The following is a 23339-nucleotide window of genomic DNA, read 5'->3' on the forward strand; positions in this document are numbered from 1 at the left end:
ACACTTACATCATTTTTCATTATTGTTAGTTTTGCTTGTGGAATTGCACTGGCAAGAAACCCCCTGGAAGCAAATGCTCATTGAATCCTATTGTTTCCATTCCCTTCAGCCATCATTTCTCAGCCAAAGAACAAATGTTACCAGCAACAGGAAGGAGCTTGATTTTCCAACAAAATCAGCAGAATTGCACATGCAGAGAACAGGCATAATGTCTCACTAAGATCTGCCTGGTTAAAGGAGTTATTTGTCAATAAAATGTTTAAAAATTAAAGAGAAACTGGAACTCTCTGTAGAGGACTGAGATGGGAGACTTGGAAATCAGAGGCAGAGGCGTGGAGGAAGGGAGAGCAGGGCTGTGGGAAGTGGAGGTGCTGCCAGTCGGCATCTCTGCCCCTCTCCTGACCCCTGTGTCAGCTCATGAGCAGCCCTGATTGCCATGTGAAGTGATAAAATAAACACCACCCAGTGGAATAACCTGGGATTTGCCTCTCAGGCCTGTCAGGGCATGAGCTCAGCTTTGCCCTGCTCTGAAGAATGGACAGATAAATAGGGAAGTGGATTGAGTGAGCTGGTTGTTACATTGCCCTCCAAAGTGCAAACCCTGAGCCACCTCATGTCAGAGGCTCAGCATTTGTTGCAAGCACAGGGAGAAGGGGCAGCTCTCCTGAAGCTAATTGCAAAGCCCAGTTAGGTTTAAAACCCCAAGAGGGAGGAATGCAAATATAATGCAGATATAAAAAAGCATATGGAGCCCAGTGTGCTCTCTCAGCAGAGTTTGGGTGCCAGACAAAGCTGGGATCATGTCAGCAGCTGACACTGACATGTTGAGGTGATGTCTCATCACCATATGGGCTCCTAAGCAGGGATGTGCTGCCACTCCTCCCTTCCACAGGGTGAGATGCTCAGGGGCTTCCCCTGGGCCCCCCCATCTCTCTGTGCAGGGATGGATGCAGGAGAGTGAGCCCCAGCTGTACCTGCCCTTGGGCCATGGACATCACTCCCCAGCACAGGAGGGGACTATTTGAGCTCAGAGGGTTTTTGCATACCCAGAACTCTGCCCCCAGCCTGCAGGACTGTGTGAAACACACAGGTTATTTAAAGAAACCATGCTGCTCTTCAAGATGCACCAAGGCATTGGAGGAAAGAAGTCTAATTTAATCTGATGGGTTTTTCATGACGACTTTCTTTCCTAAAATTCAGTGTCACTGTGATTTTCCTCTCTGCTCTGAGAGCTGTCACAGTATGTGGGTCTGGCCCTTTGGTCATTTTCCACACTTTTTGCTTTCCTCTCCTCTCAGCCTGCTTTTCACCTTCTATTTCTTAATGTTTCTCCCTAAAGTCCATGTGCTGTTACAAAATTTAACCTGGCTTTTGAAATGCCTGTGTAATGTATAACAAGAAATGCTAGATGTGGGATCTGGAGGGTGCTTCTCCCCCACTTCCTTCCCACCCTCTCCAAAACAAACAAATAATTTAAATTTTTGGGCAGATGAGCTCTGTGAGCTGGTTTTGCTCGAGGCTTTGGGCCCAGTGCAGTTGGTTCAAGCACAACCAGGTGGACTCTTAGGAGGGCTAAGAATAAATGCAGAGGATGTGAGACCTAACCCAGCCTGCCGCCCTAGAAATCCCAGCCTGAGAGCATGGCCAGCAGGAGGCAGAAGTGGGAGGGAAAAAGAAACTACTAATGCTGAAAAACGGGAAGTTTTGGGAGGTGACTGAAACCTGTCTTGGTCCTGTTTCCTCTGCTGTTCCTCCCGAGGTCAGTGTGGTTTGAACAAGAGCAGCACAGAGACCTGACTGTGCTGTGTATTTTGTAATTTCAATCTTTTATTCTTTGTCCCAAAACCATTTCATGCCTGAAATTATATCTCTTTCTGCTAAAGAAATCTTTATTGTTGTTTGGCAAACAAAACAAAAAGCCAAGATGGAAAACTTGGATCAGCTCTAATAGGTTTATTAATATTCACCATGACTGTATGTCAGAAAGCTCTAATTTCATAAAATGGCTTCTAAAAGTATTGATGTTTGCTAACAGTGGGGCTATTTTGGCCCTGCTCTTCTCTCTTTCCTGGCTGTATCATTAAATGCATCACAAGGGTGACACCAGCCAACCTCCAGAAATACCCAACTGCAGTGATGCTGCTGATTGTCTGTAAATGATCACTTCAAAGGCTTTTAATGTGTTCTGGACCTCAGTCCTAATGGATCTCTGAGGATGCCAAAGGGTAATAAGATAATGTTTGTGTGTGTGCTTCCCTGCTCCTGCCAGGCTGCTCTGTGCAGGTGGGGCTGGGGCAGGAACCCAAACCAGCTGCACTGCACATCAGGCCTGCAAGTGAAATAATAAGGAGCAGCTTAGGAGGATTACTGAACTGATGCAGGAGTTTGGCATCCCATCAACTTTCTGCTCACCCCAGGGGAGTGTGGTGAACATGTGTGATTCATGTTCTGGGTCTTGCAGAGGACACGGGCAATCTAATATGGCAAGGCAACTGTTTTTCAACAAGAAATTAGAAGTGAGCTACTCCACTTTAGTTTTTTTAACCTCTATTTTATCTTTTAGTCCATTGAATGGCTTGAAAACAAAGGTGGGGAAGTTTGGGAAGGAATGCCCCAGGTAACGGGGATGCAGGGATCTGATGCAGAGCTTTCCTTACTTCAAATTATAACACATCCTATCCATTATTATCAGGAGATTTGCGGGGCTGACACACTCCCAAGGTCAGATTAGGAGCTCTGGAAGTTTAGCTTTGGTTTCAAAGGGAGATATTCAGCCACTAATCCTTTGCAGGTCTGCACAGGAATGCAGAGGGGAGCTGTCTCTGCTGAGGGACTGACAGATTTATTCCCCTGCTATCTGCACTGAGCTGGGCTTGGCAAGGGCAGCAGTGGAAGGCTGCTTCCTTCTCTGCAGAAGACATTAAGCCCTGCCTTGCTGAGAGAAGCAAATCATGGTGGGTTCCCCCTCCTGACAGCTCATTTCTCTTTCCCTTCCCCATCTTTTATCCCCCCTCCTGCCTATCAAGGCACTTCACAGCAGCTCTGGCAGCTGCACCCCCAGATTGCTAAGCTCTGCCAGTGGTTTCTCTTTAGTACCTTCTGCTCTCTGAGAAAAAAACATGTACAGAGCATGGTGCCTTGTTCTCAACTTAGGGAGCACCTCCTAAACCAGCTCTCCTCCCTGCTTCAGAGGGACTTACACACAAAACTGTCGCTATAGGACACAACAGAACACAAGCGCACACCGCTGCTCTCAAGGTGAAGAAAAAAGGGAAGTTTATTTTCTGACTCCAACATTTATAGTTTTCTAAAAGTGACAGTGGATTGGAGGGTGACAGCGCCACCTCTCCAATGACACTGGACAAACCAACAGTCTATCAACTTTCTCTTCTTCTATAAAGGAATGCAAAACAGTGAGTTATTTACAGAAAGTGTGTGAAAAAGTTGGCTACAAAAATGTCAACATCAAAAAATAGAAAATCTTAAAAAATCAAGGTGACACAAAACCTCCTGCCTAATATTTGTAAAGCCTTCTACAGAGCAGAGTCTGCACCCTCAGTACCTCAAGCCTGCCAGGTGCTGCTGAAGGTGAGGGTGGTTGTTCTTTCTGGACATTACACCTGGATTAAAGGTGGATTACAAGGAGATACTTTCTTACAGTTTTGGAGCATCTCTTCTTGTAACCCAGATTTTGCAGAGCAGCCTATGCAGACAGCACATGCTCCAGGTTTGTGTAGTGGCTCCTCACCTGCCTTCCTCCCCAGCAGAGCCTTCCTCACCTCCAGAGTCCTGGCTGCAGAGGGAGGATCCCTTTTTCCTCCCAGCTTTGGCCTGCAGGTTGACACATGGATTAACCTTGTCCCATCTGCCCTCTTGTCCTCTCTGTTTGTTCCCTCTGCTCCCCAGTTTCTTGCCACAGTGGGACTCAGGAGGTTTGGAGCAGGTTTTGGTGGGGCAGGGAGCAGTCTGACCACAGCAACCCCAGAGATGGAGCTGGTGTCACCACAGGGCTCTGCTGAGTCTCACTGTGAGCAGCAGGGGCTGGTGAGACACAGGCTCCATGCTCTGCTGAGCCCCCCAACCTGGTCTCTCCTAAAGGTATCCCGGGCATAACTGCAGGATCAGAAGCTGTCCTGAAAGGGCTGGGATGAATGGCTTCCCCAGAGAGCAATATTGCTCATGGACAGCTCCCACCCACACAGCAGGACTGCTCCATCCTTTTATTTCCACCTTAATCCAGGATATACCCTGGCAAGCAGCCTGCAGGCTCAAGTGACCTGTTGGCCTCCATCCACTGCTTGCATAAATTCTGCAAGGAAGTCTGTCAATATTAAAACACCCAAGAAATGAGTTTGTATCAAATTCCTCTGTTCTCTAGTGAGATATTTGAAATCAGACTGTAGCTGACAGTTAAAGATTGGACCACTTCACATTCCTGGGATAGAATTTGCTTTCCTTCACATCTTGCAGATTGGGAGCCTCTCATTTATGGTAGTCCCACAACCCTGCAGGATAAAATTGCTCATTTCTGCTGATGTGGTCATGCAAAGTCCTCTAGAGAATTAGAAATCACTGCCTGTCTTCTGAATGTTGATGTAATAAAAAGAAGGCACTCTGAAAGAAATCCATGACCAAATGAATAGCCTGAAAAGGCAGAATCTTTATGCACATCTAATCAAACCTCCCAAAGAGCACAACCATTGACTGTTATATGGCAATATCCCCACAAAGACCAACAAGAAAATTCAGCAGCTTTTCAGCTTGTCTTTGAAAGACATGTCTGTTTTACTCCATCAGTTTTGAAAAGGCATTGCTTAGAGCTAAGGAGCGTGAGGGTTTTATTCAGTTTCTGCAGAAAAATAAAAGGGGATGCAGCCTTCTTCTTACTGCTGATGGCTGAATTTACTTCTTTCTCTAAATTCTTCTAGCTTGAGCCTCCTGTAGGCATTTTTGCCTGGTTAACTAACAATTCTAGGAATTGTTCCTCAGTAATGAAAAATTCCTTGTTAGCAGCCTCCTAAACACCACATTCCTGATGGGCCTTTGAACTCATGGGAAGGCAACACCTTCCTTTTCTGGAAAGCAATTCTGGACCAAGGATTTGAAAGTTATTTGTGCGTGGAATGCAGAATGCATTTGATAGGAATGCAACTGTTTGTTCCCTGCCAAAAATCACACCTGTGAGCCTTTGATTCAGGGAATCCTATTGTGATGAAAAAGGCTTTGTAAAACAGCAGTGCAGTCTCCCCCTGTGAAACAGAAGATTAAATCGTGATTACCCTGCTGTTGACTCAACTGTTAGCAGCTGAAATATTATTTGCTCAACACACTTAACTCAGTTATGATCTGCAGAAAGATGCTGTGGTTAGAGTGATTCTGAAACACAATGGAGCTGCACAACTTCCCCATTAAAAGAGAATTATTCGTATTTACCAAAGGGAAAATTAAAATCAGGTTTTCATGAGAAGTTCAAGCCAATCCAGCTCTGCCTGGCTGCCAAAAGGGACAATCCTGCTTGCCTGTCCCATCCCACCCAACCCTATTCCTGGCTGTGCATTCCTGCCACCCCCACTGTGCCAGGCTGGCAGCTGTGGAACCACATGGTGAGGCAGGTCAGCCTGCTAATCTGGGTGAAAAATGAGCGACCAAACAGTTCCAACTGCCTAGAAGCTGCACCACAAGCTGTGCTGACACAAGGGAGCAAGAAGAAACATGCAGCCAGGGCAGGGAGTAGGCAGGACCACATCTTTGGGTGACAAGATGGTCTCAGATTGGTTTAAACTGTGAGCTGTGGGTGTAGGGACTGACGGCCAGAGCAGTGCTGGGACTGGTCCAGCACAGTCAGGTCCTGCTTCCCTCAGAGGGTTTTACAAGCAGAGACCAGAAAATCTCCTGACCAAGTCAAGAGGAAGGCTGGTGCTGGCTGCAGCCAGAGAATGAGGGTTGAGTGTGGTGGGACCCAAGCCCAGCAGCCTGGCCAGTGCCCACATGTGGCAGCACAGCACCAGCTCTGCCCTGCCAAGGCTTGTTGTGGTCAGGAGCTGGTTTGGAGATCCCAGCCCCTTGTGTTCATGTTGATATAAAGTTGCAAATGCACGTGATGGCCCAAGTGAGAGATGGGACTGGTGTCTGCCATGGACAGGGAGTGATGCATTTGCTGGAAGGGACACAGGGAGTCCCCAAACCTTTTCTTCTCATTCCTGCATGTGGGTGAAAAGATGAATTTCCTGAAGGAGTAACTCTCCACATTGCTACTACCCAGTGTAACACACATTTAACAACTTGTGCAATATTAACAACTCAGTTCCCACTGCAGCTGTGTCCTCCCCCAAAGCTCACATTACATGGGCTGCTCCGGGCTCACAGGCTTTAGCACACCCTCAGTGAGGGGTTGTCTTTCCCCAGACATCTTTTCTGTGGTCTGCATTTCTGCATGTTTCACACTGTGCTGCAGGCTGTAGTCAGCCTCCTGTGGCATTCACATTCCCTGAAAAAATCCCTTCACCCAGGATTTTTCTCCTGGGAAGCTGAGGAGCCTCAGAAGGGAAACAATTCTTATCTCATTTGCTTCTCCTGTGTTGTGCTCATGTGGAATGTGTTTGAAGATTGTTCACCCACAGGTGATTGTTTCATTGGATTCTGCTGTGAGTTGTTTTCACACTTTGGCCAACTGGGGCCAAGCTGTGTCAGGACTCTGGAAAGAGTCAGGAGTTTTCCTTATTATCCTTTTAGCATTCAGCATCTTTTCTGTATTCTTTAGTATAGTATAGTAGGGTATTCTTTAATATAATATAGTATCATAAAGTAATAAATCAGCCTTCTGAGAACATGGAGTCAGAGTCAGATGCATCATTCCTGCCTTCATCAGGGCATTCCCTGCAAATACAAGAGCCTCCTGCTCTGAGCTGATGCACAGCTCACCCCTCCACATGCCACCTGCACAGAGCGGGGCTGGAGCAATGCTGGGCATAAATCACTGAGGAGGAATGTGCCCATTAAAGGGGAATGTGACAAACCCCTGCACTAAGGCACCCCAGGGCTATGCATCTTGTTTTCATCTTGTGAAAGCAGAACATTTTTAGATGGTATTTCTACCAACGCTAGTGATGTTTAGATTAAAGGGTTTTTCCAAGGCTCTCTGGCTCATTTTCCTGTCTAAAGCCAGCAGAGGAGTGCAGCCCCTCTGATCTGGGTGCTGGGTGCTCAGGGAGCTCAAGCTGCTGCTGTTGTAGCTGCCCACCCCCCTTTCACTGCACATGTGCCATCAACTGATTCCCAAACAGTAACAAGGGTTTTCCTCTTAGCAAATCTCAACTAAAAATGTGGGAGACCTCATCTTGAGCCAGCCCGAGCTGTAGGAACAAGGCTATAAGGCCAAGGAACGGGCAGAGTAGTTGAGGCTGAGAAACTGTCCTTCAAGGCTCCCACAACATAAATTCAAGATCAAATTTATTGTTTAAAATCAGCCAAAAAGGGCAGTCCATCCTCTCCCTCTTCCTTCCCCACACTGCAGGCCTGGTGCTGGATTGGAGGTTGGTGCATTTACAGGGTGACCAGGGATGGTCACCAGAGTGACCAAGTGCTGGCACTGAGCAAAGAGCTTCACCCCAAACTGATTTGCTGCTCTGAGGGTCCCTCCTGGCTTTCAGCACTGGTCCCATGGAACTGTTCTGCTAGGCAAAACATTTGCTGGAATTGTTAAAGCTGCTTTGCTGATAAAGATCTCACCACTCCCTCCACCAAAAGCTCTACCAAGCTCCAGCAGAAACAAGAGCACAGAGGCTGCTGTTCTGCTGCCAGCTGGCCCATCCCACACTGTAGGGTCAAACAGGAGTTTGGGGTGATCAGTTCATGGCTCAGGGGGGTTTTTCCAGCCTGACACACCCAGGTGCCCCTGGACATGCAGGGACATAATCTGGCAGGTCTCTCTGCCCCGCTTCTGACTACGCAAGATCACCAGCCTGTTCCTTCCAACCTGTGGGCAATAATCAGGTTTTCTGTGGGAATTGGATCTCACTGCACTTCCCATAATCAAGGCTGAGGGATCTTTTTCAGTCTCTGCAGGTTTGGGTACCCCCGGTTCTGAGTGCATCTTCTGCACCCAGGGCTCACAGTGGGAGTGTGCTCTGTGTGAAATGGGGACACTCACTAAAGGGGCTTAAGTCTGCTCAAACTTTCACAACAAGAACAAGCAGAATGGAGAAGTCTTTATCCATCAGGTTAAAACAGACTTAAAGCAATTCTCTTCTGGAACAAGAATACAGTGACCCCCATCTGAGTAACTGATAGCCAAGAAACACTGTTATTACACTAATTAATTTATTAATAGCCAAGTACCAGTCATGAAAGAAAGGTACTTGCTTTTCTGAGACTTTTATCTGACTGATTTAACGCTGCGTGACTAATTCGTGCTTTTGAGCAGACCAAGCTGCACATTAATCTGAGTTTAGTTTTTCCAAAGGGCAGTTCAATTCCAGGTTTTCAACACTAATAGACTTTTATGATTGCAGAAATGAAGTTGAAAATAAACCAGAGACTGCAGAACGTTCTTTACTCTGAAAGTTTGGTGACTTGTGGAGGCCAAGCAGATTTATGTATTTCTCCTTGTAGAGGTCACATATTTTTAGCTCCCAGATGCAGAATCTGAAGCACCAGGCTCTGAGACAAAAGTAACAGGAGACTTTTAAAAGTTGGTTCTGGTGTCTATGTCTCTTACTCTGGATTGTTTTGGGGTTTTTGTGTTTTGGTCTTTTTTTGTTAGTTTTATTTTTGGGGTTTTTGGGTTATGTTTTTTTATTTCATGTTTGGTTGTTTTGGTTTTTGTTGTTGTTGGTTTTTGTTGTTGTTTGTTTTTATTTAGGTGGGTTTTTAAACTTATTCTAAGACTAGAACATCACTGGATGCACAGGGATAGATGGGTGGCAGAGGCTCTTTGAGAATGAAGGGTGGTGGCACAAGGGAGGAAGTTCTGCCATGATCAAGGGACTCACCTGAAACCAGAGCTTGGGAGTGGAGAAACCCATTGAGGAATGTGTAAAAGACACCCAGCATGTCCTCAGGGCCAAGAAGAGAACCTCAGTGCCAGAGAATATCAGTAGGGGAGGTTTGCATTGGAGAGGAGAGAGATGGACACTCTGAGGAGTATCAGGCAAAGTTTCTGCTTTGAGTTTTATAGCCAAGGCTCCAGCTGCTAATCCATGGGGAATGGCTGGATGGGAGGCTGCTGGGCTTGTACATGTGAATATCACTCAGGAAGGTGCTGCAGAACACATATCTAAACAGGAAGATCTGCTTGGTGAATTGTAGTGGTATCTGCACAAGTGTAGTGCAAAGCCAGCAATCTGAAGAAGCTGCATCCTGTGATGTACTGTCCATAGAGCACCTCACTGCAGTGCTGTTTGACACAAGTGACATCTGCTGTGTCACTTGAGGCCTCTAGTGTGTCACTAAAGGCCTGAAAATACTGGTGATTTAGGCTGGAAGCATTCTTCAAGTTGTCTGTGGCATCCACTTCTGCAGTGCTTATTTAATCACAGGACAGGCTTTGCCCTCTCTCCACAGCCTGCCCACATTAATGTGCACCCGCATCCACAGAAAATGTGGGATTAAGGTTGAGTCAGATGAGCCTTTGGGCTGCTCTGATTTCTCCTGGGAGCTGCAGAAGCCCCTTGCAAGTCCCAGGTAGTGCTGCCAGCATCTGTCCCGCCCAGAGGGGCGGAGCACAAGGGTGCTCAGCAGGATGCTCATCCCACATCCTGGCTGTCCCATCCTGGCACGGAGCTCCCAGGCAAGGGGTACATGAGGCTGGATGATGGCATCCTCTGCCATCCCACAGCAACTTTATTTCCTTCCACTGCTGTGGCCCAAGGGAGATCAGCTGAGTGCTACAAAGGGAAAAATTAAGAGAAAATATCTCAGCTGTTCCCCTGCTGTGTGGGAGCACAGAAACAGCTGCAAGTGGCTGTAGCTCCTATCTTCTGGGAGACAACTTTTTGGGAAATTATGAACATTAACCAGAACTTTAAAAGCTGTCCTGGGCCAGTGAGGGGAAGGACAGTGCTGAGAACTTCAAGATTTGTTTTTAAAATTTGATTATCTCCAGTATTTCTCTAGCCAACCCACACTGCCTTGAGATGGCCACTTGTCTGTGGGTCAGAGGATCCTCTAAGACCCTAACTCCTGGCAGTGGGAAAATGCCTACTTTCACATTTCTAATCAAACCCCACATTTTTTGAAAATGCTCCCTGCATTTTCAGGGAGCAATCACCTGGAATTCTCTGAAGCCTCTAAGTTTTCTATCAAACCGAGAATTGAAACATTGCTCCCACCCTGTTTCCTCCCCTTTAACCTCAACATAAAGGGCTGGACAGAGAAGGGAAAATGCATGAGCAAACATTTGTTAGCTATTAAATAAATTCAAACTGAGAAACAAAAGAGAGAATGGCAGCTTTTCCACCTGTCCCTTCCCCTGCCCCACCAGCTCTGCTGGAAGGGACCCCTGTGGCATTCACATTCCCTGAACGTGATTCCTTCACCCAGAGTTTTTCTCCTGGGAAGCTGAAAGGCAGAAAGAGAGGCCTCAGATGAAAAGGAAAACAACTCTTATCTCTTTTGCTTCTCCTGTGTTGTGCTCACATGTGGAATGTGTTTGGAGATTGTTTACCCACAGGTGATTGTTTCACTGGATTCTGCTGTGAGTTGCTTTGACTCTTTGGCCAATCAGGGCCAAGCTGTGCTGGGGCTCTGGAAAGAGTCAGGAGTTTTCATTATTATCTTTTTAGCCTTCTGTAAGTATCCTTTCTGTATTCTTTAGTATAGTATAGTATTGTTTAATATAATTTAGTATAATAATCTTTAGTACAATATTAATAATTAGTAAAATATTATAAGTAGTATAATATTAATAATATAAAATTTAGTATAATAATTTAGTATAGTATTGTTTAATATAATTTAGTATAATAATCTTTAGTATGATATAATTAGTTTAATATTATAATATTAATATTAGTATAATATTATAATTATAATATTATATTATAAATATATAATATATTTATATTATACAAATATAATATAATATAAATATAAATCATATATAATATATTTATTATATTTATAATATAATTATATATATTATATTTATAATATATAAATATAATAGAAATATAATATATTATATAATAGAAATATAATATATTTATATAATATTAATAATATAATATATAATGTATATTATAAATATAATATTATATATTACATTATTAATATGAATAATTATAATATTATATTATATTATATTATATTAGTATAATATTATAATTATTTATATTAATAATATGACATTTAGTATAACAATAATTTAGTTTAGTATTCTTTAATATAATATGGTATAATAAAGTAATAAATTAGCCTTCTGAGACCATGGAGTCAGATGCATCATTCCCTCCCCTCGTTGCTGGACCTGCATTTACAATAGACCCCTCTAACCCAAGCTCTGCCCCTGCAGAGACCCCTGTGCAGCTGGGTGCAGGCAGTGCTGCTGCCCTCATTGCTGTGTCAGTGGATTGAGGGGCTGTTCCTCCTTGGAAGCTGTGCTGTGCATCCCCAGTGCCCCCCATACCAATCAGAGGAGAACTGTGGGGTGACACAGAGCCTGTATTCCTCTTTTTTGCCATTTTTCATGTTCCTCCACTCCCCTGGTGCAGTTAATGTGCAGCTGATCCTGGAGCTCTGAGCCCTGCAGCAGCCCAGGGGCAAAGGGGCTTTCAGAGAAGGGAGAGGGATGAGAGGTGTGAGTGGGTCTGAGGTGTCCCAAGCACAGCCCCCTCCCAGGGAAAGGGGGGCTCCTTGCTCTGGGTGTCTCCTGCGAGTTTGGAGAAGCACCTGCAGCACCTGCTGGGATGTCAGCAGCCTCAGAGCAGGCAGGAGCAGCCCTGCTGTGGGATATTTTCCATTCCTGGGTGTTTGGCAGCTGGCTTCAACCACAGAAACCAGCAGCTTCTGCTTTCTCAATTCTTATTGCAGAGCTCTTTGCAGCATTGCACAACTTGGCCTCACATCTGGCACTATTGCTGTATCAAGGACAAATATATAAATGAGGATTTCATGAGGATTTCCTTTCTTCTCCTCTTCCTCTTCCCCCTTTGCTTTCAACTTTGCTTTTTTGCTTTGGGCAAGCTTGCTTGCCTTTGTCTATGGTATGGAATCATAGAATAATTAAGATTGGAAAATACCTCCAAGATCAAGTCCAACCTTTGATTCAGCACCACCCTGCTCACTAAACCATATCACAAAGTGCCACCTCTGCTCCTGTTCCAGTTCCCCAGAGCCAGCAGTGCCTTCCCTTGGCACCAAAACACACAGCAAGAGTGAGGAGGTGAGGGAATATTTTTATTCAAGGAAATTATCTTCTAGACTGTGTTCCTTAAATATCCAGTCTGGCAGGATCACCAGAAGTAGTGTGGGATGCAGAGGAAGTTGAAGGCAACTGTTCCTAGAAACAAAATGTCTCAAGGACAAGACTTTAGGCAAATGTCAATGAAAGTAAGGAAATGAGTAAAGAAACCTACATGACTTGTTCTTTGTGAAAAATGTGTGCAAATGTGGTATTTTCTGGGTCCCTAGGATGAAGGAGGAATTGAGAATCTGACTCCATGTATTATATTTTATTAAAGAATACTATACTAAAACTATACTAAAAATAGAGAAAGGAGACATACAGGAGGTTTAACAAGATGCTAATTAAAAACTCGTGACTGACTCCTCAGAGTCTGACACAGCTGATGGTGATTGGTCATTGAGTAAAAACAATTCACATGAAACCAATCAAACCTCTTGAATAAACAATCTCCAACCACATTCCAAAGCAGCAAAACACAGGAGAGAAAAATGAGATAATATTGTTTTCCTTTTTCTCTGAGGCTTCTCAGCTTCCCAGGAGAAGAAATCCTGGCAAAAGGACTTTTCAGCAAATAAGACAGTGACATGCAAATACTGCTTTTGTCATAACCATGATCTATTTTTGTGTCCTCTAGATAGAAAAGTACCTGGATGTGCTGATGGCAGACAGGAAGACCTGGCTCATCCCTCTGCCTGTGCCCAGCTCAAACCCTAAATTTCCTCTTCCTACTACTAGCCACAAACTACTGAGTTGAGATTTTCCTGCCAGTTTTTGGATGGATCTCCTGTGCTCTGCCTCTGAGCTGTTTCTTTATGCAGAGAAACCTTTCACCAGGTTCCCCAGTGGCAAATATCTGGCCAGAGCTCATGGCCCTGTTTTGCTTGAGCTGTTTGTCACTTGTAATACATTTTTTGTGAGCTCTGTCCTTCCCTTCAGATTTGGGGAAAATTCACGATGGTGCTGTAAAAGCCACAGAAAAGGAATATAATACAAACTATCTTTTGTACAAATACTAAGCAATACTTCCTGTTGTAGCCTCTTGTCTCCTTATCTTTCTAAAGTAATGACAAGTGGCTTGAATTTAACTCCTACTCTCCCTACAGGTTTAGCCACTCTGTCATTATTAAAAATAAGGCTATTTCAGGTGATTGTCAGTAAATTCTGTTTTGGGTGAGTGGGAATCAGCTGGAACTCAGGAGCTCATGTGTGTCTTTTTGCAAGTACAGAGCAAATATTGCAGGAAAGGCAGAAATCAGGATAGGAAAAAACCATGGAAATCAACAAGTTTAAGCCAGGGAATGTGCTGTGTTGTGGCAGTGAGTTGGTTATAGACAAGCTGTCTGTAAGTCACAGTGTGTTTCTGGTGGGTATATCATTCCTGGGAAAACAAAAAGCTGCAAAATTTGATTTCCCTCCAAAGCGGTCCAAAAGGAAAAGCCTTCAAAAATGTCCAAGAAATCTATAAAATTCTGCAAGAAATCGATAAAATTTCTAATTCTAATTTCTGCAAGAAATCTATAAAATTTCATGTCCCCACTATCCCCAGAAAGGTTTTGCTTTTTTTGTGGGTTGTTGTTGTTTTGTTTTTTTTGGTTTTTTATCCTGCATTTATTATAAGGCCAAGGATCTTCCCTCCTCCCCTTCATTCAGTTTGTTGCCACAAACCCTTTCTCAGTTCAGAAATGCACAATGATTGCAGGCCCAGTCTGCTCTCAGAGCCACCTTTGAGACCCAGAGGGTGGAAGATCAGGGCTGACTTTCTGTTTTTGACAAACAGGATGGAGACTGGAATCTGATTCCAAGCAGAGACATTAGAGTTAAGTGTTTGAGAGGCCTTTGTTATCTTGAGGTGGAATTAAAATTTGTTGATGGATCCAGTGCCTTTTAATACAATCAAAAGGCTTAGAGACAAAGTGAGGCTTTTATTTCAACTGGAAAGTGGTTTCTGCCCAAAGAAATTGTGAGAAAATGTTTCTGTAAGAGGACAAAGAGGTTTTCCAGGCAGAAAGTACAAAAGCTGTTTACATGGGCTTCAGCATTTGATCACAAAGCCTAGGGCAGGGCTGGAGAGAGCTTGTGACAAAACATTCTTCCTTGAGGAAAACCAGCAAGAGGGAGGGAACTTCGAGAAGAGATCAGGCAAGACCAGTTTGACTGGCTTCAAACCCCTCCAAAATGCCACCCCTGTTTGTGAAAAGCCATTCTACCATAAAGAGGACCCTTTCCAAAGCCACTTTGCAGTGCTGGCTTTGCCACTAACCTTGTAACTCTAACAGCCTCAAAATAAATGAGGTGAGAAGTGAATCCTCTCAAAATCAAAAAAAAAAAGCTTTCTCAAGTATAATTTTGAGAAATAGTATTTATTTCAATACACCTATTTGTATATTAAAAAAAAAAAAAAAGAGAAAGCAAATGAGTCCAGGAAATTCCCCACTGACTTGCTGTTGATTTTATGCAGAAAGAGCTCAGATCCTGCAGGAATGGGAAGCATACATGCCACTCATGACACATCTGGAAGCTTCTTCTGGATCTGAAAACCCCAAACCAAGAGCAGCCTCTGGCTCCCACATGCTTTTGGGCTGTGTGACTTGCACTGTTTGTGGAGAAATGCGCTTGCCTTAGACCCACACCTTAAATTAAAGGGGAACACTCTGCTGAGAGAGCTCTGATCTGGGTGAGGGATGGATGGCAGTGTAGCTCAGCAGCTGTTTGCTGACCCTGAGCTGAGGCTGCTTCCTTTGCTGATGGGGTAGGATGGGATTTTCTCTTTTAGCTTATATCAAGTTTTATATGCCCAGAATTGAGGACCTGTTGGGATCCCACTAAAGCCAGCTGTAGCCCTGAGCAAGGGAAGTTTTTACACATGGGTTTATCAAGGTGAACCATAAAACAGTGCCAGTCTGGGTGGATTAGAGACACCCCACTCTGCACCATCTGAAAGGCAGAGATTGCATCTGACACCAAGAATGGCTGATTTGTGCCTCACCAACCCTGGGGCCTGCATTAGGGAGCCTGGCTTGGCTTTTGTCCCCTGTCCTGTGGTCCCTGGGGGCAATTCCAAGCCTGCATGAGTAATGCACAGACTATTCCAAATTATTGGGAGCTCAGAGTGGTGATGATCACACTGTAAACATGGGATTCTCAGTGACCTTCACAGTGGCACCTCCCTGCCACTTGGAGGAGTGGGGACACTTGTGTCTGTGTCAGGGCTTTGGTCACAACAAGCCCCAGGTCCTTTCTGCTCAGGAGCAGTCATTCTGACAGCTCTCAGATGAGGATGTGGACAGTTTGAGGGCAGCTCCTGGCCTCCAGGCATTTGTGTGAAAGGGCAGTAAGGTCCCTTGGTGGGATTTAGGAGAGCCTGGGAGCGGAAGCTGGAAGTGTGGGTGTGTGTGATGTCCCCTATGGCTTGTCCAGGCTGAAGAAAACCATCTGTCAGATCAAGTGCTCCCTGCTGGCCTGGTGGGCACTGAAAAGATACAGCAGACAGGACCTGTGTGAACACCCATCCTCCATCCTTCCTGTGCATGCTGCTATCAGTGGCTTTTCCAGCATCCCACAGCTTTCTCCGAGCTTTACTTTTCTCCCTGGAGACTTGGTGAGTTTTGTTCTTTGTCAGGGACTGAAGAGACACTGTCTGTGTTAGAGAAGCACAAAGGCAGATTCTCTGCCAAGAAGAAAATTCTGTGGTTTGTCTACGAGCTGCAGAGGCACATCAGAAACATGTAACAACCAAAGCTGAAAGTCCAAACAGAGCCACAGTCCTGCTATCATCTGTCCCCTTCCCCTGACATGCACCTGGGACATGAATCAGGAGGCTTTATTGATCCTTTGTTCAGGTTTCTTGGCTGGAGACTCATCTAGCACTCACCACAGCCTTGGGCTTCCTTTTCAACTTCTCCCCCAGGCAGAGCCCTTCCAGCCTGTGTGGGGGCAAAGGGCTCTGCTCTCCAGCTCTCCCCTTGTGCCAAACCTCTGCCCAGATTTTCAGTGAGCTGTGGCTCTGCTGCAGGAGAGGGATGGAGGTGATGAGTGCCTGCTGGACAGATTCCCAAATAACTCTCCTATGAGAAGGGTGCTGCAGAATTTAAACCAGTTGTGGTGGTGGGAAGCCAGAGGTGACTTTACTAGAGGAGGTGGGGCACAACAGAAGAGGAGAGTGGTAAAGGGCCAAGGCCTGGGGTGAGGGTTGTGCACCCCACTGCTGAAACCATGGCTGGCTCTCAGCCCTATGACCATTTCTTTGCAGGGTGATACAGCTGCATGCTCTGCTGGGCCAAGGGGAAACAGAAAGCTCAGCTTTAATTATTACAGCCCAAATTACATGATGGAATGAGCTGATCATGTAGCTCCTCTCTATGTCACAGTTGGCATGTGGAGCAAATACATTCATTTCCAAGGATTATAGGCCAGAAATGTAGCTGTTATAAATCCTCTTATCTATTCCACGAGGCACGTAAGAAAACCTTTTCTTTTTATCTTGGAAGTGCTGAAATATGTATGAAATGTTACTTGCCCTGCACACCCATAAATATGGCTCTTGCCTATCACTGTGCTTTCATTCAAGACATTATTTCATCCTCCTGGCATTAACCACACCACCCCTCCCTTACCAGCCCATCCTGACAGGGAGGAGCACTCAGGCACTGCTTGTCCCGTTGTTCCCTGATCCATTTGGGTTGGGCACACCATCCCAGCTTTGGGTTGAGTGTGTAACCCTCCCTGCAAGGAGAGACAGAGGCTTAGTGCTTGCAACCTCCAGAGTCATTGATACTCTGGGAAAGTTTACCTGGATCCAAGCCAAGCTGAACCTGTGCCTGATGGAGAGGTGACCACTTTCCTTTCTCTCATCCTTGGGAGATGGCATGGAGAAGATATTCCCAGCACTTACTGGCAGGGAATCTGTTACTCCACATGGCTTCTCTCCTAGCTTCCCTTTACTGCTTTTCTGGTAGATACAGAGATTTATTTATTCTTAAAAGTAAAAAAGCAGAAAAGTGACACTCTCCCCTTGGATCCACCCGGCAGCTCCTGACTAAGGAATCCTACATTGTCCCATCAAACCTGGCCTTGAACACTTCCAGGGATGGGGCAGCTTCTCTGGGCATCCTGTTCCAGAGCCTCACTACAGTCAAGATACTAAATTCTGATTGAATTTTCCAGAAGAAAGTGCTGGCACCACTTAGCAGGGAGTTGCACTTGTTTGGATGCTTTGATGCTACATCCTGCAGCTACAAGAAATGCCTCCCTCACCAAAAATTTTGGTCTGCTGCAGTAAAGACTCACAAATCTTATCTCAAGTTCCCACTGCATTGTGATCTCTACCTTCCAGGATATCTGGCTTCTGTGTCCACAAAATCTGCCTGCAATTTCCACTTCCTGAAAAAAGGAGATGGTTTTAGAGATGGAGTATCACCTGTAAAATGAGAACAGAGCACTTACAGCATACCCCACTCATCCATAAGCTCAAACCCAAACCAAACACCTGTGAGGCATCTTGGCAACATTTTGAGAGTCACTGCCTTCAATGTCTGATGAATACTGTTGGTTTTGAATTTTCCCCAAACATGAAGAATTTCCTATTTGGACTTTTCCATCCAGAATTTTCCCATGGGGAAGATTCAATTTGCAGCAAGTTAATGGTGCTGCCATCATGGTGGTGAGGCAGACTTCAGACAGCTGCTGCGGGATGAATGATCAGAGGGACTGAAATCGTGCAGGGCTTACAAAACCTTTGCCTGCAGGTGGTGTGGCTCCCTCCTGGCATATACCCTTGGGCTGGGCGCCATCAGCTTTACTCTTACAGGGACTTTCACTGTGGCCAAGAAATGTGCAGCAGGTGGATCCTGGTGTGCTCTAGAGCAGTGGAAAGCCAGGGAGATGGCAGAAGCTGGTGGAGCCTTCACCCAGCATGTCCCATTGCCAGCTCTTCCTCTCTGTCATTGCTGCTGCCATCTCCTCCCCTCCATCCCCATGATTCCTGCTTTGCTTCTCTCCCCTCTCTGTTCTGCCTCACAAAACTGATTTTCCTAGGTCAATGCAGAACTTAATTCTCATTCATGGTCTTCTTTCCCCACTAGAAGATTTTAAAGAAGCTTCCAAGTGGAAGAGAACATTTTCTCCTTGCCCCCCACATGGCTGCTTTGTGTAGTTTCTGTCAAAACAATGCTGAATAGCAGCAAACTGTTCACTGACCCGTCACTCGAGAGGCTGCTGTTGTCAGCAGGTTCTCCATAACCTCCTCATCCATCCTCCCCCTCCACGTGGTGCCTTGGGTGTGTGACAGATTTGCAATCCGCACTGCATTTTTAATAAGCCTGTCCTCCCTCTTTGGACGTCAGAGGCACTGTTCTGAAAGTCAATCTCAGCCTCTGACCTCTCTGAGCTTCCCTCTTATATTTAATCTGGAAATACTACTCTGAAAGACGAATATGATCTGCCTGCTTTATGTCCAGCAGTGCCTCCCTGCCTTGCCAGCAGCTCTGTGGCATTTTGCCACTGCCAGCACAGAGCCCTCCAGGCTGCCTCGCTCACACTCAGGTCCATGGCCCCAGGTGCCACAACAACACATCTTTAAATACCTCCAGGACTCAGCCAACTCCCTGGTGCTCTGGTCTGAAAGCAAAACCAGTGAGAGACTCCAAGTCAGAAATACAATTTATTAGGAAAAGGAAAAAAAACCCCAAAATACATGCAATAATACAAAAGAAAAACCATTGATAGAGTCAGAATACAACCTGACAGAATACACCCTGACCTGTTGGTCAGGGTGTTGGTAGCAGTCGAGTTGGATTGGTGGCTGCAGCCCTCCTGGAGTGGCAGATGTGGTTCTGTTGGAGCAGGGATCCTGTAGAAGGGTGTAGTCTTCCTCTGACAATCCAGTGGAAAAGGCAGCAGCTGTTCCTCTGGGAAAATCCAGTGGAAAGGCTGCTCTGGTGTCCCAAAAACTGAGATTCTATCCAGGTAGGAACTCTTGGCTCCTCCTCCTGTGCGGAGCATCTCCCAGTGGGATGATGGAATTTTGTCAGCCATGCAGGGTCACTCACTGGCCCATGAACAGCAGATGTCTCCCCAGAGGAAGGATTGGATGTGGAAGAGATAAAGAAAACTGCCCAATTAACAGATGGCAAATAGAATACACACTGCCTTGCAATCTAGGACACCTGGGCAATCAGTTCCACTGCCTGGCAGCTCTCAGGGTAAAAAAACTTCTCCTAACATTCAACATGAACCTCCCCTAGTGCAACTCAAGGCCATTTCCTCTTGTCCTATCACTTGATAATTGGGAGAAGAGACTGACCCCCACCTGCTACACCCTCCTGTCAGGGAGTTGCAGAGAGGAAGATGCTCCTTCCTCAGCCTCCTTTCATCCAGCCTAAACACCCCCAGTTCCCCCAGATGCTCTTCACCAGATTTGTGCTCCAGACCCTTCCCTAGCTCCGCTGCCCTTTTCTGGAGTCATTCCAGTCCCTCAATGTCCTTCTTGTCATGAGGGGCTCAAAACTGAACCCAGGATTCGAGGTGAGGCCTCACCAGTGCTGACTACAGGGGGACAGTGCTTGCCCTGGTCCTGCTGGACACACCATTGCTGGCACAGCAGATGGCAGGGCTCATCTCATCTAGCTGAAGACATCTCGGGTGGTGAATCAGAAGTTTGGCTGTGAACAGATTTGTCCTCTGAATGCTGAAGACATTCACTTATCAATGGACAAAATCACAAAAAAAATCAGCCTTTTGCTTTGTTCTGTACTTGGCATCAATGGATTTTTCAAAGGAATGGAGTTAGTATTTTAATAAGGAAAAGTTGAATAATTCCAGTGAAACTTTCTGTTTTGAAATGGACAAATAACGTTAATGACTTCAGCTGGAGGATGGGACAGGCAACGCTGGGTTCAAGTGTCAAGATTAAATCTTAGATTTAGAGGTGGCTCCAGCCAGCTTTTCCAGTGAAATGCTGTGTAATTCTCTGATGATTTCTGAGCTTCACCTCCTCCATAAGTACTACTGGCATTATGGGGAGGTAATGCCTGACACAGGGCTGTTGGGAGCCTTGCTTTCATGCTAGGCATGAGTTATAAGACTATTTGATGAAATATGTTTTTGATGCAACTCATGTTTCTGTATGGTATTAGTACTATTCAAAATTTTGTCTTGTTCTGACAAACAGTTTAATGGTTTGCATTTTTCCTCTTTTTCTTTTTTTCCTGCTTTCTGTTGGAAATGCAACATAAAAGGAAGAAGAAGATGAAGAAGAAGAGCACCACAGAAGCAGCTGGATTTGCCAGTCTTGGAACATGGGCCTTTATCAGGTATGAGTGATGTGCAGAGCTTGCACCCATTCTGTGGAGCAAATTAAAACCAGTCTTTTCCAGATGGGCCTGGGCTGGGATGATAATGTGCTGACATTCAGATCATGGCAAATGGAAGCAGAGATATCTGTGGTAACAGGCCTGGAACCTGTTGCATGTCTATTAGAGCTTCTCTATTGCCCTGGGATCTGTGTCCATTTGTGAGCGCCGTGGTTCTCTGGGTCAGGCACTTGCAGCTAATGCAATTGAAATTGGCTTTCACCTCCTCCCTTGCAAAAGGCAGTGACTGTGGGTATACATGCAGTGTTTGATCTCTCCCTCAATCTGCACACTGCAGAAACAGGCTCATACAGCATGAATAAAGAGGAATTTGTCCATATTCCCCTAGAAAGAACTTAATTCTCTTTTTGGGCCATGAAACCTCTCTGTAAAGTTTTGGATATCAATCACAGCCAGGCTAAAGGTTCTTAACTCCAGTTTGGTAGATCTTGCTGTTAAAATCATTGGCCCTTCCCAAAACATCTGTTAAAACATATGCAGCAGAGTCTTTTCTTCTGCCACTCTGACTCTGTTTTGGTGGGAAATTCCTGCTTCTCCCGCCTTTACTTGCCCAGATTTATTCTGGGAGCCGTGTGCACCTCCTGCATCCAGACATGTGTTGGGGGAAGGGGACAACAGGTATTTCTCACAAAGAGAAGCCCTCAGGCCTGCTGAGAGAACATCCATCATCAGTGTCACTGTCCCTCCTCAGGCCCAGCTGCTGTATCTGCTTTCTAGACTCAAAACCTGCAGGGATTACATCTTGTGGCTTTCTAGACAAGGCAAAGCAAAGGAGAGGCCAGCACAGCTTTCAGCTTTCAGCTCTGTAGTTTTCCCCTACCTTTCCCTCCCTGCCTGGTTTGCTGTGTGCAGAGCAATAAAACAAAACATTCTCAGCAAATCTGTGGTTATAGATTGAAGGAGGGCCTGTGTTTAATATGGACCCACCCAGACAGCAATTGAGACATCAGAGTTGGAAAAGAATCCTGGAAAGTGTTGCCTGGTCATCTATTTATGGTGTTTAAAATTTTCTGGGTGAGTGAATGAATTGCTTGGTAATATCCAGTGCTGGGACCTGAATTCTCTGTTTGTTTATGATAATAACACAAGCCCTGGAGCAAATGGCTGTCACCAGCAGCAGGTGCTGAGATTTAGGATGCTGGGACTGGAGAGGGGAAAACAAACAACAACTGAGCACCTGCTGGTCAGGGCAGCACATCAGGACAAACCTGCTGAGGGATGGCATTCAAACTGATAGAGATGGGGAAAAAATGTAGGGGGAAAAAAGCCTTAAAGCCAAGCTGTGCCATCCTCCCCGCTCATGTCAGCTCTGAACCAGCCTGGCATGGACACTCAGGGCTCATGTGCAGCATCTGTGCCACGTCCTGAGGGCAGCACTGCAGGGATGCAGCAGGGAAATGAAACATTTGTGCCATTGTAGCTTTTACCCTCCATCACTTGCAGTCAGTCACAAGGCAGCTTTTATTTTTCATGGCAGAGGAATAGAAGTGAACCTCCTGGCTGTGGCATTTACAATCCAGCAGGCAAATTGGTGGGCAGAGATGCTCTGAGAGGCACACAGCTCTGGGACTGGTGTTTCAGAGTCAAGGGGAGATCAATATTGAGCTCTCTGAACCACCATTTATCTAAACTCCACCAAAGAGAGAACATGAGCAGGGCTTATGTAATTTTCCAAGCAGATGAATAACAAATATTTTCCATGTAAAGTCTGAAAAGCTCAGACAGGATTTTGTTATTGTTTTTTAATATTACTCAGAGGAATGTGTCTCTTTTAAAAATGAAAACCCACATATTTTCCTGACTTAAAAAACAGAATGGTGCCAACAGAAAGGCAAGCTTGTGAATAAAATACTCTTTTAAAAAACACAAATTACAAAAGGATTGTTTTTAATAAATTGTGAAATAATAGAATAAACTGACAGTATGGTTTGGATTGGAAGGGACCTTAAAGACATCCAGCCCAACTCTCCTGCCATGGACAGGGACACCTCCCACCTAGATCAGGTTGCTTAAAGTCCCATCCAACCTGGCCTTGATGCAACTTCTGTCTGCATCTGTCTGGAGCAGCTTTTCCCAACCCAGACCTCTGTGAGGCTGGGCATGGAAGCTGGCAGGAGCTGTGTTGGGTGGCCGTGAAGCTGCTTTACATGGTGAGCTGAGGGAGTTTTCCCCTTGGCACCTCCTTAGGCCTCCCTCCAGGTAGATCAGCATCTTCTCCTTCTGGGATTTTCCAGGCCTGTTTCTGCAAAAAGGGGCAAACTCTGACCACAGGCAGCACCCATGGGCTGCTGGGGACCTTCCTGGTGAGCTGGCAGGTTCCAACAAGCTGCAAAGTATTGTATTGGCAGGGACCAATGTGGCAGGAAGGAATGATGAATCTGACTCCATGCTCTCAGAAGGCTCATTTATGATTTTATGATGCTATATTTTATTAAAGAATACTATACTTAACTATACTAAAGAATACAGTAAGGATACTTAGAGAATGCTAAAAAGATAATAATGAAAACTCCTGACTCTCTCCAGAGCCCCAGCACAGCTTGGCCCTGATTGGCCAATGAGTGAAA

Source organism: Camarhynchus parvulus, chromosome 1A (assembly GCF_901933205.1).
Source record: "Camarhynchus parvulus chromosome 1A, STF_HiC, whole genome shotgun sequence".
NCBI lineage: Eukaryota > Metazoa > Chordata > Aves > Passeriformes > Thraupidae > Camarhynchus > Camarhynchus parvulus.